The 13,087-nt window shown below is 42.4% G+C and overlaps 1 long non-coding RNA gene across 2 annotated transcripts; it reads left to right on the top strand.

Annotated features, from left to right (window-relative positions):
- Positions 1-3,225: 3,225 nt before the first annotated feature.
- LOC133888689 (uncharacterized) lies at positions 3,226-5,910 on the top strand. Of its 2 annotated transcripts, XR_009903813.1 has the most exons (4): positions 3,226-3,591; positions 3,670-3,749; positions 5,436-5,604; positions 5,718-5,910. It is a non-coding gene; the product is annotated as an uncharacterized LOC133888689 (long non-coding RNA). The 2 variants fall into 2 exon arrangements; XR_009903812.1 differs by having other exon boundaries at positions 5,436-5,910.
- The last annotated feature ends 7,177 nt before the right edge of the window (positions 5,911-13,087 follow it).

Here is a 13,087-nt window from a genome sequence, read left to right as displayed (position 1 = left end):
TGTTTAGAGTTTTATTAATTTCTCTATGAGTTTTACAAAGTTCACAAGCATAAAATGAATATGTTAAGAAACACCACTGTAATCAACTTTTCTATGTCTACTATTATTTTTTCTACGTAAATCATAGTATAAATAAACTAATAAAAGCGGTTTCACTAATTTTTGAGGTGTGATGGGTTAGTTATGAATTAATCTAGTTGCAACATATTTACACAATCATACATATTACAATAACTAATTCATGAGTTTATGTATTTTTAAAAGACATAGAATCATGTAAGAAGACTAATAAAATTAGTTTCATGATTTTTGGATTAGCAAAGAGTAAACTATGCATTTAACTTGGTTTAACAAATACAATTTCTCACAGAAAATTTTGAACTTTTTTTCAGTATAAATACTTTTATCATGTAGATCATGTTACAAGGAAACTAACAAATTTTGTTTTACTATTTGAAGCTCAGATGAATTAGTTATTAATTTTACAAGATTGAGATAATTTTTGGGTTTTTTTTAACTTCACTGAAAATCGAGAAAACCGCTTGATAAATCGAGAAAACCGAGCGGTTACCGATAATACAAAAAATCGAAAAAACTGCTTGATAAATCGCAAAAACCGCTCGGTAACCAATCCAAACCGACCGGTTACCGAACAACTAAAGTCACAATTTTTTTTTAATTTCAAATTTTACCAAATAAATTTTATCCGAATTTTTTTGAATTTTCAACCGATTACCACGGTAACCGTGAATTTTAGGTTACCGCCGGAGCTCGGTAATCGAGCTCCGATCGGTAAGGTGAACTATGGTTGCATGACGGTTCGGGTGTACCATGAACACTTAACAACAGGCAGCAGCCACCTGTACGTGTTCAACAATGGATGGGACGCAGTGAAGGTGTCCAAGCTCGAGGCCTGGGAGCTCGGGACGGCAACCGTCAATGTTGAAGAATGAAGATGGCAGTCTAACTGCATTGCGGTCGTCAGTAGTTGTTCCAGTTCTGTCAGATGTCTCCGAATAGCCGCGCGCAACCATCTTGTGCAGTGAAGCATGTTAGAAGCTGTAGTTTGTTCCATTGTCATTTTGTTGAGCAGGAGTTCATTCCATTGTCATTGTATTGCGGACTGATAGTCCTTGATCCATTATGGCCTAAGGTCACATTTGGAGCCTCGTTTTGAATAGTGAAACTTTGGTAAAGACTAGTAAGATGCCTGTGTGTTACAACGGTTCCTAAATTTCATACTCATGCACTTATTTTATTTCAAACACATAGCTTGCCAACAAATTGAAAGATGACAATATATGCATCAACCAGCCTATTTCTAATGTTCTATCGAAATTGCTAACTCAGAACGTGCTAGCAGAAAACAAATTGAATGGAAAACACTTTTTTTAAGGCAAGATGCACACGAACACTTGGTCCCTGCTCATCTTGTCAAGGGGTGATCTGTGATCGCCGGTCATGATGAAGCAGCTCCAGCAGCTCAACGAGATGATGGGCAACATAAACCCGCTAGCGCCATTCGAGCCGCCCTCCACATCAACCCACACCAGTGCCGCCTCCTAGTTAAGGCGTGCACGCATGTACTCGCTGCCGTCGTGAGCCAAGGTGTTCCAACATGTGCTTGGCAAGTGGACACGGCGTGGAAGGAGGATAGGTGGGTGTTTTCTCAGGTCTCAGCTGCTCAAAAGGATTGAGGAGGCAGCGCCGCCAAAGCCTCTGACGAGGAGCGAGCACCGGATCACCGATCTCTTGGCTGCACAGCGTGGGAGATTGCATCCGGCGTTCATGCTGCTCAATGACTACAGCTGTACAGTGTCGGGAGGCACCTTGACGGAAAGCAGTATCGTTGCTGAGCTTGTCAATCCCACCATTGTGGTATTGTCTTATTCATGGATTTCACCTTTTTCCTCTGCCTTAGATGTCCACCAGCACCTCTAATATCACCGCTGACGCCGGGCCTTACGCACGATCCCGATTGCCAACTACCATGGGGCCACTGCCAAGGTAGGTTATGATGGAGATGATCGTCTCTGAGACCCACAACCTCCATAGTCCCAGGCGGCCAGTGCCGAGGGTGCGAGGGCGATCGAGGTAGAAGGCGAGCTTTTGCTGACTCAGAGGACGAGGGAGCAGCGGGCGGTGAGGATTTAAACACGCCTGGATAGGGTTTGAGGGATGGCAGAGGCAACATAGGAGCAGGGGTGGATAAGGTTGTGCAGCCATTAGGGTGAATCTGGAGGGCGGCGACATGGTGCGGCACGTGAGGCTGGATGCTGTGCTGAGAGGAGCGTGGGAAGTTGCCTTGCAGAATCGTGCAAGGGGGATTGCAGCGGTTTCCGTTGGTGAGACGTCAGCAAAGCGGTTTCTTTGGTTTACTTCCAGAGTGTTTTCCTTGCGGTATTTGGTTTTCTACCGATTTCTTTATTAGAAAGGGAGGGGGAGGGGATGATGACGCACGATGAAAGTCCCACGTTATTATTAATTATTAAATTATTATTAGTAGTAGAGATAGAGATAGAGATAGAAATAGAGACTGATGCATGATTTATAAAATAGAAACATGTATTAGCAACCGATAGACTTATGGATGAAGGTTCGAGGTATCGAAGACTAGGGTGAGCCTTGGCCCCTATACTTATGTTTGGTCTATTTAGTATTTATTTTTTCTTGTACGATAGCAAACATATCTTCATTTGGTTCGTTACTATTTATGTAATTTAACTATAGGGCCCTCTAGGTAAAATGTTTTCTTGCTACATCACTAAGTAGACGGATCAAGTCTTGTCATATAATAAGAGGGAGTGGGTTCCACCAAAGTAAAGAACTACTGAAATATTGAATTACTCGGCATCTGCTCAAAATGCTTACGTAGGAATATGATTGACTGTGACTAATTGGTCATTAGTGTTTAATAAAACATCGGGCACATTGTGCCAGATCGCAAACTTGTACTCCCTCTAATCTTAAATATAAGTTCATATAGATTTTTCTCAAACGCACTAAATATAAGTCCATCACAACTCCGATGTATATTTTTGTTTTATTCTTCCATGTTTGCCCCTATTTAAATATACTCTAATCAATACAGTAAAATTGTCGCTAATCTTAACCCTAGCAATAATTGATGGACAATAAGGTCATTGTACCTCCACCTTAATTCTTGTGCCCAAAGTATCGAACTAGATGCCAGGAATGGTATTGATTTCTAAGTCTTCTGAAAATTGTAAATTAGTAAAAGCTATAACACCAAGTCACCGAGCATTTGCTCCGCTGAAGTGCAGATGCTTCACTCACATCCGTCCATGACAATGGCAGCATTTCCCCTTGTCGTCTGTGCCATCACGGCGCTCTTTTGCCCTCCTCTCTCATCTGCCTCTTCTTCATCGATTTGTGCTGCGAACACGCACGGCCATGGCAGAACGGCTTACCACTTCCAGCCCGCGAAGAACTGGCAGAACGGTATGTATACGCTCATGTTGTTGTGAATTGGTCCAGTCACAGACTTTGGTGAATTATCTCTTACGGATGTGGAACCACTCATGTGGATGAGAAAACCATGGACACGACGGGTGCTTACAGATCCGAATGGTGCGTGTTCTTGTCTTGCTACTCTGTTCTTGATTTGTTTCCTCGATCCCTGATTGCTTAGGCCTCGTTGATCAACAGGGCCCGTGCACTACAACGGCATGTATCACTTGTTCTACCAGTACAACCCTCACGGCAGTGACGGAGCCACGTTATAGACTGTGAGTGCACATGAATGTCTCTTTCACAGACGCTTGAAAAAAATTCCGCTCTCAGTCACCCAAAATTACATATTGTTTACCCTAAAATAACAGTGTTGTGAGTATGTAATTTTAGTGGTAGAACAGTGTAATTTTGAATTACCTATAGAAAAAACACATATGAATCGGGTGAGAGTAAGTGACTGAGATTAATTTTGTTTTCAGTCACCTGACAACAAGTCACTCCCTAAAGATAACTATATTTAGACTTATCATGTGAGGTTGGGGTTAGTATACTTTTTTTGCTCCAAATTTAATATGCCTCCTCGATGGCTCAACCCAACCTGACTTTGCCAAGTAAATTCACGGCTTGCGGTACCATCGCATGGTCCATCCTTACTTTGAGGTGCTAATAGCGGTTAGAAATAAGCTGTTTCTTGAAGTACATGCACTTATCTTGCTGTTGCTCCTAGCCAACGAGAAATGTTTTGTTGCTTCTTTTTACTACCTATGGGCTTAAGCTGTGTCAAAATTGTTATCCCATTGGCCCTTGGCCCTAACAGCGTTCATGACTTAATGCCCTGTTGTACTATTTGAGAGGCATTACTATAAAAAGGTTATATCTGTCTCATTTTTACTGTCATTTCGGTAATAATCGATAGTGATCAGATATCACTGTCAGTTCATAAGTCGAACCGACAATTTTAACATTGAGTTGTTAAAACCGACAATGATATATCACTATCGGTTTGTGTTACAAACCAGGTGTACGAGGGATTTTTTTGAAATTTATTGAACCATTTATTGTTTTTGGGATATATATATACACACACTTATGGATATAAATCTATATATATATATGTATGTATGTATATGTATAAAAGGGATATTTGTACAAATAAAAAAGGAAGAAAAAAAAGAGAGAGGGCAGTTAGGCCGGTCCGCTCTCTCATCCCAGTCCGGCCCCCTTTTCCCCCTCTTCTCCTCTCGCTGGGCCACAACGACCCAAGCCGTCCTCTTCTTTTCCCCCTTCTCCTCTCTCCCCTCAGCCAAGCCGCCCTGGACAGCGAGGCCGACGACGTCGCTAAGGGCTGGTCCGGCCTTCGGGCGTTTCTGCGGGTGTTGTGGTTGGACAGTGGCGGGAAGCTGTGCAGTGGCCCGTCGAGGAGATCGAGACGACGTGAGGTTCTGGTGTGGCCGTTGTTTCATTCACCGACCACCCCCAGGTAGAATTTTTCTTTTTCATTACTTAAAAAAGGAGGCTTTAATTTTTGCTACGGTCTCGATCTTCGTTGGAGGTCATATGAAGACAGATTCCACCTTAAAGCACAACCGGCAAAGATGCTAGAGCTAGAGATTTAACCCCGACTCGTTGGTTCGCTCCCGTTGAGCTTACCAACCGAGCATTCGCTCGTTCTCTTTCTTTTTCATTGCTCCCTCTAGAGATCACATCAAAATCTGAATTTCTGCAAGATGATGCGAACTTCCACCCCCCTTCTCCATGGTTTTTCTCGCGATTCTTGGCTCTCCATGCCATCGCCAAATGTAGATCATCTGGTAATACGGGGATCTGAAGTGCTGGTTGTTTGGTTTACCGACCCCAGGCCTCCGCTTCACGATGCTGCAAGGATGCATGCATAACATGTCAAAACAGTTAACTGATGGAAATGGAGTAATTCAAGAACTGATCCATAACACCGTCTGCAGGTTAAAAAGTTAACTCATGGAACATTGAGAAATTTGGTGTGCTTCGACGAAACTTGCTACAGGTCGCACGACAAGTCCACACCAAACATTTCGATCTGATCAGTCAAGCTAATTGATGCTTTGGCTTGGAAAGTAAGCCCCATTTGCTTCGTTGCAAGTCAATTGGAAGGTACAAGCTAGTTAAACTCATTCAAAATGCACGAGTATTTCGTACTTTTCATCATCTCCGTTTCTTAATCACAGTCATCTGTCAGATAGAGTTTAATTTTAGCCTCTTTTCAGCAATCCAAATTGACTTCACTGCTCCGTGTATGGTCTAATTGGTTCGATAAAATTAGCGGGCGGATAAGATGGTGGTGACGCGTTGCTACACGTACTAGTTAGCAGCGAGGCTGCGTTAGCACGGGTCGATTGAGCTCTTGAGTTCTCAGCAAGAAATTCGATCGCGTTTGTTATTTTTGGAAGTAAAGTCTCTTAGCCGGTAGGTGTTACCAGCGAGCACCTAAAGTTGCGGTGTGCCGCGGAAGTTTGTGAATGCTATAATTTCGCCTTCGCAAGGGAAGAAATCAAGAGTGGATCGAGGAAAGTGGTTGAAAGAGATCCGGCTTGTTGGAGCTTCCTCAAAGGAGACGTAAGATTCACGGTGGTGAATCCGAACTTCGGGAAACAAATCTTTGTGTCACATCTCTTATTCCCTTATTTTTCAAGTTCTTGTTCAAATCTTTGTGCATATTACTTGATCTACTTGTTTGTGTGTATTTGAGTGTAGGTTCTTCGTGAATCTAATTGGAATCATCTCTTGGAATACACGACATCACTTGGTTTGAGCTAGAACTCTTTAAACATCCTTTTATTTCAGTTTCGAGCTCTGTTCTGTATAGAATCTGGAGATTCCGGACTTTTTTGAGACTCCGGACATGTACAACCCGGAGTATCCAGAGTACCCCGGATACTCTGGATGAACAGTGTTTTCAGCCATTTTTCAATTTAGGTTTTATTGCATATCTCTCGCTAGATTAGAGTAATTCTTGTCACCCTATGATTGTAACTTTCACACTTACTTATGGTGATTATGCACTAGTTGAGCCTAGCATATTTAGGTTTTTCACTTGTGAAAAATCCGTTAGTTTATATTCCGCTGCAAGTTTAGATCAATGGTAAATGAGAACAAATTTTTGCAAAAACCCCTATTGTAGGAAACATGCCCTTAGGTTGATTGCCTAAATTACATAAGGGCATGTATGTAATTTTGGTGATTAATGACAATATAGTCAATAAGACTAACATGTTTGTCAAGTATATGCTTTAGTAGGTCTCATGGATGCAACAAAAGAGAAGTCACCGAAGCCGGAATAAAGAAAGAAATGAATTGGACTTGTCACAATGAATTTTGATGTGATCAAATGGGATGAATTTTTGTATAATCTTGTAGATCTATTCACAAGCTTTCAATAGAGCCCAAGATCATCAAAATCGGAGTTCGTAGCGAAAAGTTATGCCCAAAATACAGTTGTGCTGAAATTTGCCTCACAGGATAATCCGGTGATCAAAATCAACATAACTCCGGTGCTTCAGAGGAATATCCGGTGCTCAAATCAACATAACTCCGGTGCTCAAATCAACATAAGTCCGGTGCCTCACAGGATAATCCGGTGCTCACAAAATGAACTCACCGGACTAATTTTTGCAGAGAGCTCCAAAATGAACTTATGGGCATAGGATAATCCGGTGCTTTTGTCCGGTGTTAACTAACTCATCACAGGATAATCCGGTGCTCACAAAATGAACTCACCGGACTAATTTTTGCAGAGAGCTCCAAAATGAACTTATGGGCATAGGATAATCCGGTGCTTTTGTCCGGTGTTAACTAACTCATCACAGGATAATCCGGTGCTCACAAAATGAACTCACCGGACTAATTTTTGCAGAGAGCTCCAAAATGAACTTATGGGCATAGGATAATCCGGTGCTTTTGTCCGGTGTTAACTAACTCATCACAGGATAATCCGGTGCTCACAGTTGAGTTTGAGTGGGTTCCAACGGCTAGTTTCTCTGATGTACTCACAGGATAATCCGGTGCTTGTACTACTATCATCACAGGATTATCCGGTGCTCACAATTTTCTGAGCCGTTGGGGCAACGGCTAGTTGGCGGATTTGAGGCTATAAATACTCCTCCACTCAGTCATTTGAAGGGGCTGGAGTCCAGAGAAGTTCATGTACACTTGAGAAGACATCCAAGCCACCAAAGTGCTTAAGTGATCAAATCCAAGGCGATTAAGCACACCATTAGAGAGTGATTAGTGCTTGTAGGCCTAGAGAGAGTGTAGCTAGTTGATAGCTGCATAGAGAGTGGATCAAGGAGTGATCCTAACTTGTACCAAGTGGTACGCCGGCACCTTGGAGTCTTGGTGACTCGCCGGTAAGCTTGTTGACCCTCCGACTTGGTGTGGAGAGGCGGCAAGGTATTTGTGCGGGGACGCGGAGACCCTTGCCTTTGTGGCTCAAGCTCCGAAGTGATCACGGCGGCGAGGAACCGGAAGAGAGGCTAGTGGTGAGACCTTGCCTTGGTGGTTTGGTGGCTCATCCGGGTAGAGGCCTTGTCTTTGTGACTTGGTGGCTCAAAGGCCGTGACCGGGTGCCGACCGGGAGCATATCCTTTGTGGAGCTCCAACGTGGACTAGGGGTGGCTTTCATGCCATCGAAACCACGGGATAAAAATCCTTGTGCCGAGTTTGTTCTCTCTACCCTCTTTACACTTCCGCATTTACATTCTTGCAATTTACCTTACTAGATAGGTTGCAAGTTTCCTTAATCGGTAGAGTAGACACGCTAGATAAACCTAGAGCACATTTAGATAGAAATTGATATAGGTTTATCTTGTGTTATTTTTTGAGCCAGTTTAGTTCTAAGTGTCCTAATTCACCCCCCTCTTAGGACGTCACCGATCCTTACAAGTGGTATCAGAGCCTCGTGCTCTTAAATTGGGCTTAACCGCCTAGAGTTGTGACGTCCGGGGTTGGGATGGATTTCCATAGCGCTCCACTTTTCGATGGCACAAATTTTCCCCGTTGGAAGGTTCTAATGTCTTGTTATTTGCAAGCCCGGGGATTAGATATTTGGAGAGTCACTGAGGAAGGGATGAGGCAACGCATCACCAACAAGGAGAGACAATTAAATGCATTGGCGAAGAGTATCCTTTTATCATCTTTATGCACCGATGCATTTAATCGTGTTTATTCTCTCACCAATGCGCATGATATTTGGACTAGTCTCAATGAAATACATGAGGGCACAAAGGATGTGCGTAATGAGAAATATCATGTGCTTGTTACTAAGCTCAATGGCATCAAACAACTATCCTATGAAAGTGCTAATGATATGTATTCTCGTTTGAATATTCTTGTGAATGAGATCAATGGGTTAGGTTTGACGCCAATTGAAGACGATCAAGTGGTGAGAAGAATACTTCAAGCTCTTCTTCCAAAGTACAAGTTGATAGTCTCCATCATCTATGACAACAATGACATCAAGAGGATGACTCCAAGTCAAGTGCTAGGCAAGATCACCGTCCATGAGATGACCATGAACATGGAGGTGGAAGCCCCTACCTCATCCAACACCAAGAATCTTGCTCTCACAAGCAAGCAAGCTCAATGTCAACACATGAAGGCAAGGATGAGGAGGCAAGAGCAAGAGTCAAGCTCAAGCGAAGATGATGGTGATCAAGATGAAGAGAGCGAAGAAGAGAGCGAAGAAGAGGATGATCAAAGCACATCAAGTGATGAAGAATTGGATCCCAAGATGGCTAAGCTCTTCTCGCAAATAGAGAAGAACATGAAGAGGATCAACGCCAAGATTGATCATCCAATCTCCATTCAAGACATGATCAAAACAATGGATCATATCAAGAAAGAGAAAGAGAAGAAGATCAAGAAGAGGGAGACAAGGAGTAGAGCCAAAGCTTTTGCAACCATGGGAAGATGGGTGAGTGAAGATGAAGATTCAAGCTCAAATGATGAGAGCATCACCATCCTCTACCCCAAGAGAAGCTCTTCCTCAAAGTCATCATCACGTAAGTCTTCACACAAGTGCCTTATGGCCAAAAGTATAGATAGCAATGTAAGTGATGATGAATCCGATGAGGATTCCCCCTCCTATGATGAACTCCTTCAATTGATAAATGAGCAACAAAGGGCCATTAAGAAACAATCAAAAGAGCTTAAGAAATTCAATGCACTTAATGACATCCATGCTACATTTGTTTCTAATTATGATCAATTATTGTGCAAATTCAATTTGCTAAACAAGGAGCATGAAGAGCTTAAGGCTAAGTGCATTGAATCTCAAACTAAGACCCCTTTGAAGCAATCTACCTCTCTCTTTAATTACAATCCTAAGGTAGATGCTTTCACTTCTTGTAATGATTTAATTGCTTTATCATGCTCACCCCTTTGCAATGAGATGTGTGTTGAGAATTTTGTTGTAGAATCATCTAACAACCTCATTGCAAAAGAAAATGTTAAGCTCAAGCAAGAAGTGGAAAAGCTCAAGGAAGACTTAGCAAGATTGAAGGGCAAAGGACATGTCCAACCTCCTCAAGATAACCATGCATTCATGGTGAAGAAGCTTGCGGAGGGGTCAACCGTGACATGCTTCAAATGCCATTTGGAAGGCCACAAGTCCTTCAAATGCAAGCAAGTGAAGAAGGAGACCAAGGAGAAGAAGAAGATGGCTAACCTCTTAAACAAAGCCTCCAACTTCTACACCAAGCCCAACTACAAGCTCAAGTCTAAGAACAACCACTACAAGCTTAAGAAGAAGGAAAATGGTAAGGTGGTTGCACACAAGGTTGGGAGAAGAGATTGGGGGAGGAACCAATCCATTTGGGTACCTAAAGAAGTCATCACCAACATGAAGGGGCCCCAATCGGTTTGGGTTCCAAAGAAGACTTGAAGTCCGAAGCGGCTACGGGGATTTGGAGACTTGGCTCACAAGATGAAGATGAAGCTCAAGCAATGAAGCCAAGTGTACAAGATGGGCGTATTGATGAAGATCATAATCATCATATACCCAAATCCCCATCCAAAGGTGGAAGGTACCATATGTTAATTTCTTTCAATTTGTACCTTTGCCTTGTCTAGGATTGCATGTGCTTAATTCAATTTGTTGCAATGCCTAGTGTAAGTTTTCATATGGTAGGTTGCTTGTGTTTATCTTTAATCTATGAGCAACCTACATAGTTTATTAGTTGTAGGTTTAATCAATGGCACTAGTTTTCATTTGATATCTTTTTATGTGCCATAAGTCCAATCTATAGGATAAATCCTCATTGTTATCAATAACAAGTGCATATATCCCTCACAAGTATTCAACACTTGTATACACACATTTAGGGGGAGTATATCCTATGGGTTGTGATTTTGAGACTAACATGTGTTGCAAGTTGTATCTTTTGTAGTCTCATGGAGAAGTCAATAAGTCCCCGAAGGTATGTTATGCACATACTTTTCATTTGGTATCATTGCCAATCCGGTTGTTCATTTAAGCTACCTCCATACATAATATGGTTTAAACTTTCCATCTTCTATATTATCTAGTTTTGCATATGTCTTTCTCTTATCATATGTATGCACACATATAGGGAGAGTTTAAATCATATTACGTGAGTTTCATGAATTGTGATCCATATGCTTTCTTTGCATTGAATTGGTACCATCTCCTTGATTTGATTTCCTTCAATTGGTATCATTTTCTTTTATTGGATCATGATTTGTGAAACTCTCTCCCATGTATTCTAATGTTTTCCCTTGAGTTCAACATGTGCATATAGCCTTTTTAGGAGATTGTTGACAAAGGGGGAGAATTATGGTGACCAAAGTAAGAGACAAATCAAGTTCAAGTTGCAAGTGTTGACAAATGGGGAGAAGAAGGAACAAGAAACAACTTGAGGCATCTAGGTTGACAAAGGGAAGAAGCTCTTGCATGGGCCATCCAAGGGAGATAGTGGCGATGGAAAAAAGGGGAGCCACAACAAAGGGGGACTTAATGGTAAGAATATGCATCCAAGCAATGTGGTAAGGCATTTTGCCTTTTACAATTGGTTTACATTTGTTATCTTTTATTATTTGCCACTTGTTTTGGTTGTGTTGTCATCAATCACCAAAAAGGGAGAGATTGTAGGAAACATGCCCTTAGGTTGATTGCCTAAATTACATAAGGGCATGTATGTAATTTTGGTGATTAATGACAATATAGTCAATAAGACTAACATGTTTGTCAAGTATATGCTTTAGTAGGTCTCATGGATGCAACAAAAGAGAAGTCACCGAAGCCGGAATAAAGAAAGAAATGAATTGGACTTGTCACAATGAATTTTGATGTGATCAAATGGGATGAATTTTTGTATAATCTTGTAGATCTATTCACAAGCTTTCAATAGAGCCCAAGATCATCAAAATCGGAGTTCGTAGCGAAAAGTTATGCCCAAAATACAGTTGTGCTGAAATTTGCCTCACAGGATAATCCGGTGATCAAAATCAACATAACTCCGGTGCTTCAGAGGAATATCCGGTGCTCAAATCAACATAACTCCGGTGCTCAAATCAACATAAGTCCAGTGCCTCACAGGATAATCCGGTGCTCACAAAATGAACTCACCGGACTAATTTTTGCAGAGAGCTCCAAAATGAACTTATGGGCATAGGATAATCCGGTGCTTTTGTCCGGTGTTAACTAACTCATCACAGGATAATCCGGTGCTCACAAAATGAACTCACCGGACTAATTTTTGCAGAGAGCTCCAAAATGAACTTATGGGCATAGGATAATCCGGTGCTTTTGTCCGGTGTTAACTAACTCATCACAGGATAATCCGGTGCTCACAAAATGAACTCACCGGACTAATTTTTGCAGAGAGCTCCAAAATGAACTTATGGGCATAGGATAATCCGGTGCTTTTGTCCGGTGTTAACTAACTCATCACAGGATAATCCGGTGCTCACAGTTGAGTTTGAGTGGGTTCCAACGGCTAGTTTCTCTGATGTACTCACAGGATAATCCGGTGCTTGTACTACTATCATCACAGGATTATCCGGTGCTCACAATTTTCTGAGCCGTTGGGGCAACGGCTAGTTGGCGGATTTGAGGCTATAAATACTCCTCCACTCAGTCATTTGAAGGGGCTGGAGTCCAGAGAAGTTCATGTACACTTGAGAAGACATCCAAGCCACCAAAGTGCTTAAGTGATCAAATCCAAGGCGATTAAGCACACCATTAGAGAGTGATTAGTGCTTGTAGGCCTAGAGAGAGTGTAGCTAGTTGATAGCTGCATAGAGAGTGGATCAAGGAGTGATCCTAACTTGTACCAAGTGGTACGCCGGCACCTTGGAGTCTTGGTGACTCGCCGGTAAGCTTGTTGACCCTCCGACTTGGTGTGGAGAGGCGGCAAGGTATTTGTGCGGGGACGCGGAGACCCTTGCCTTTGTGGCTCAAGCTCCGAAGTGATCACGACGGCGAGGAACCGGAAGAGAGGCTAGTGGTGAGACCTTGCCTTGGTGGTTTGGTGGCTCATCCGGGTAGAGGCCTTGTCTTTGTGACTTGGTGGCTCAAAGGCCGTGACCGGGTGCCGACCGGGAGCATATCCTTTGTGGA

Source organism: Phragmites australis, chromosome 13, assembly GCF_958298935.1.
Source record: "Phragmites australis chromosome 13, lpPhrAust1.1, whole genome shotgun sequence".
Taxonomy (NCBI): domain Eukaryota; kingdom Viridiplantae; phylum Streptophyta; class Magnoliopsida; order Poales; family Poaceae; genus Phragmites; species Phragmites australis.
Note: the sequence above shows the minus strand (reverse complement) of the source record. Positions and strands in the feature narration are given on the sequence as shown.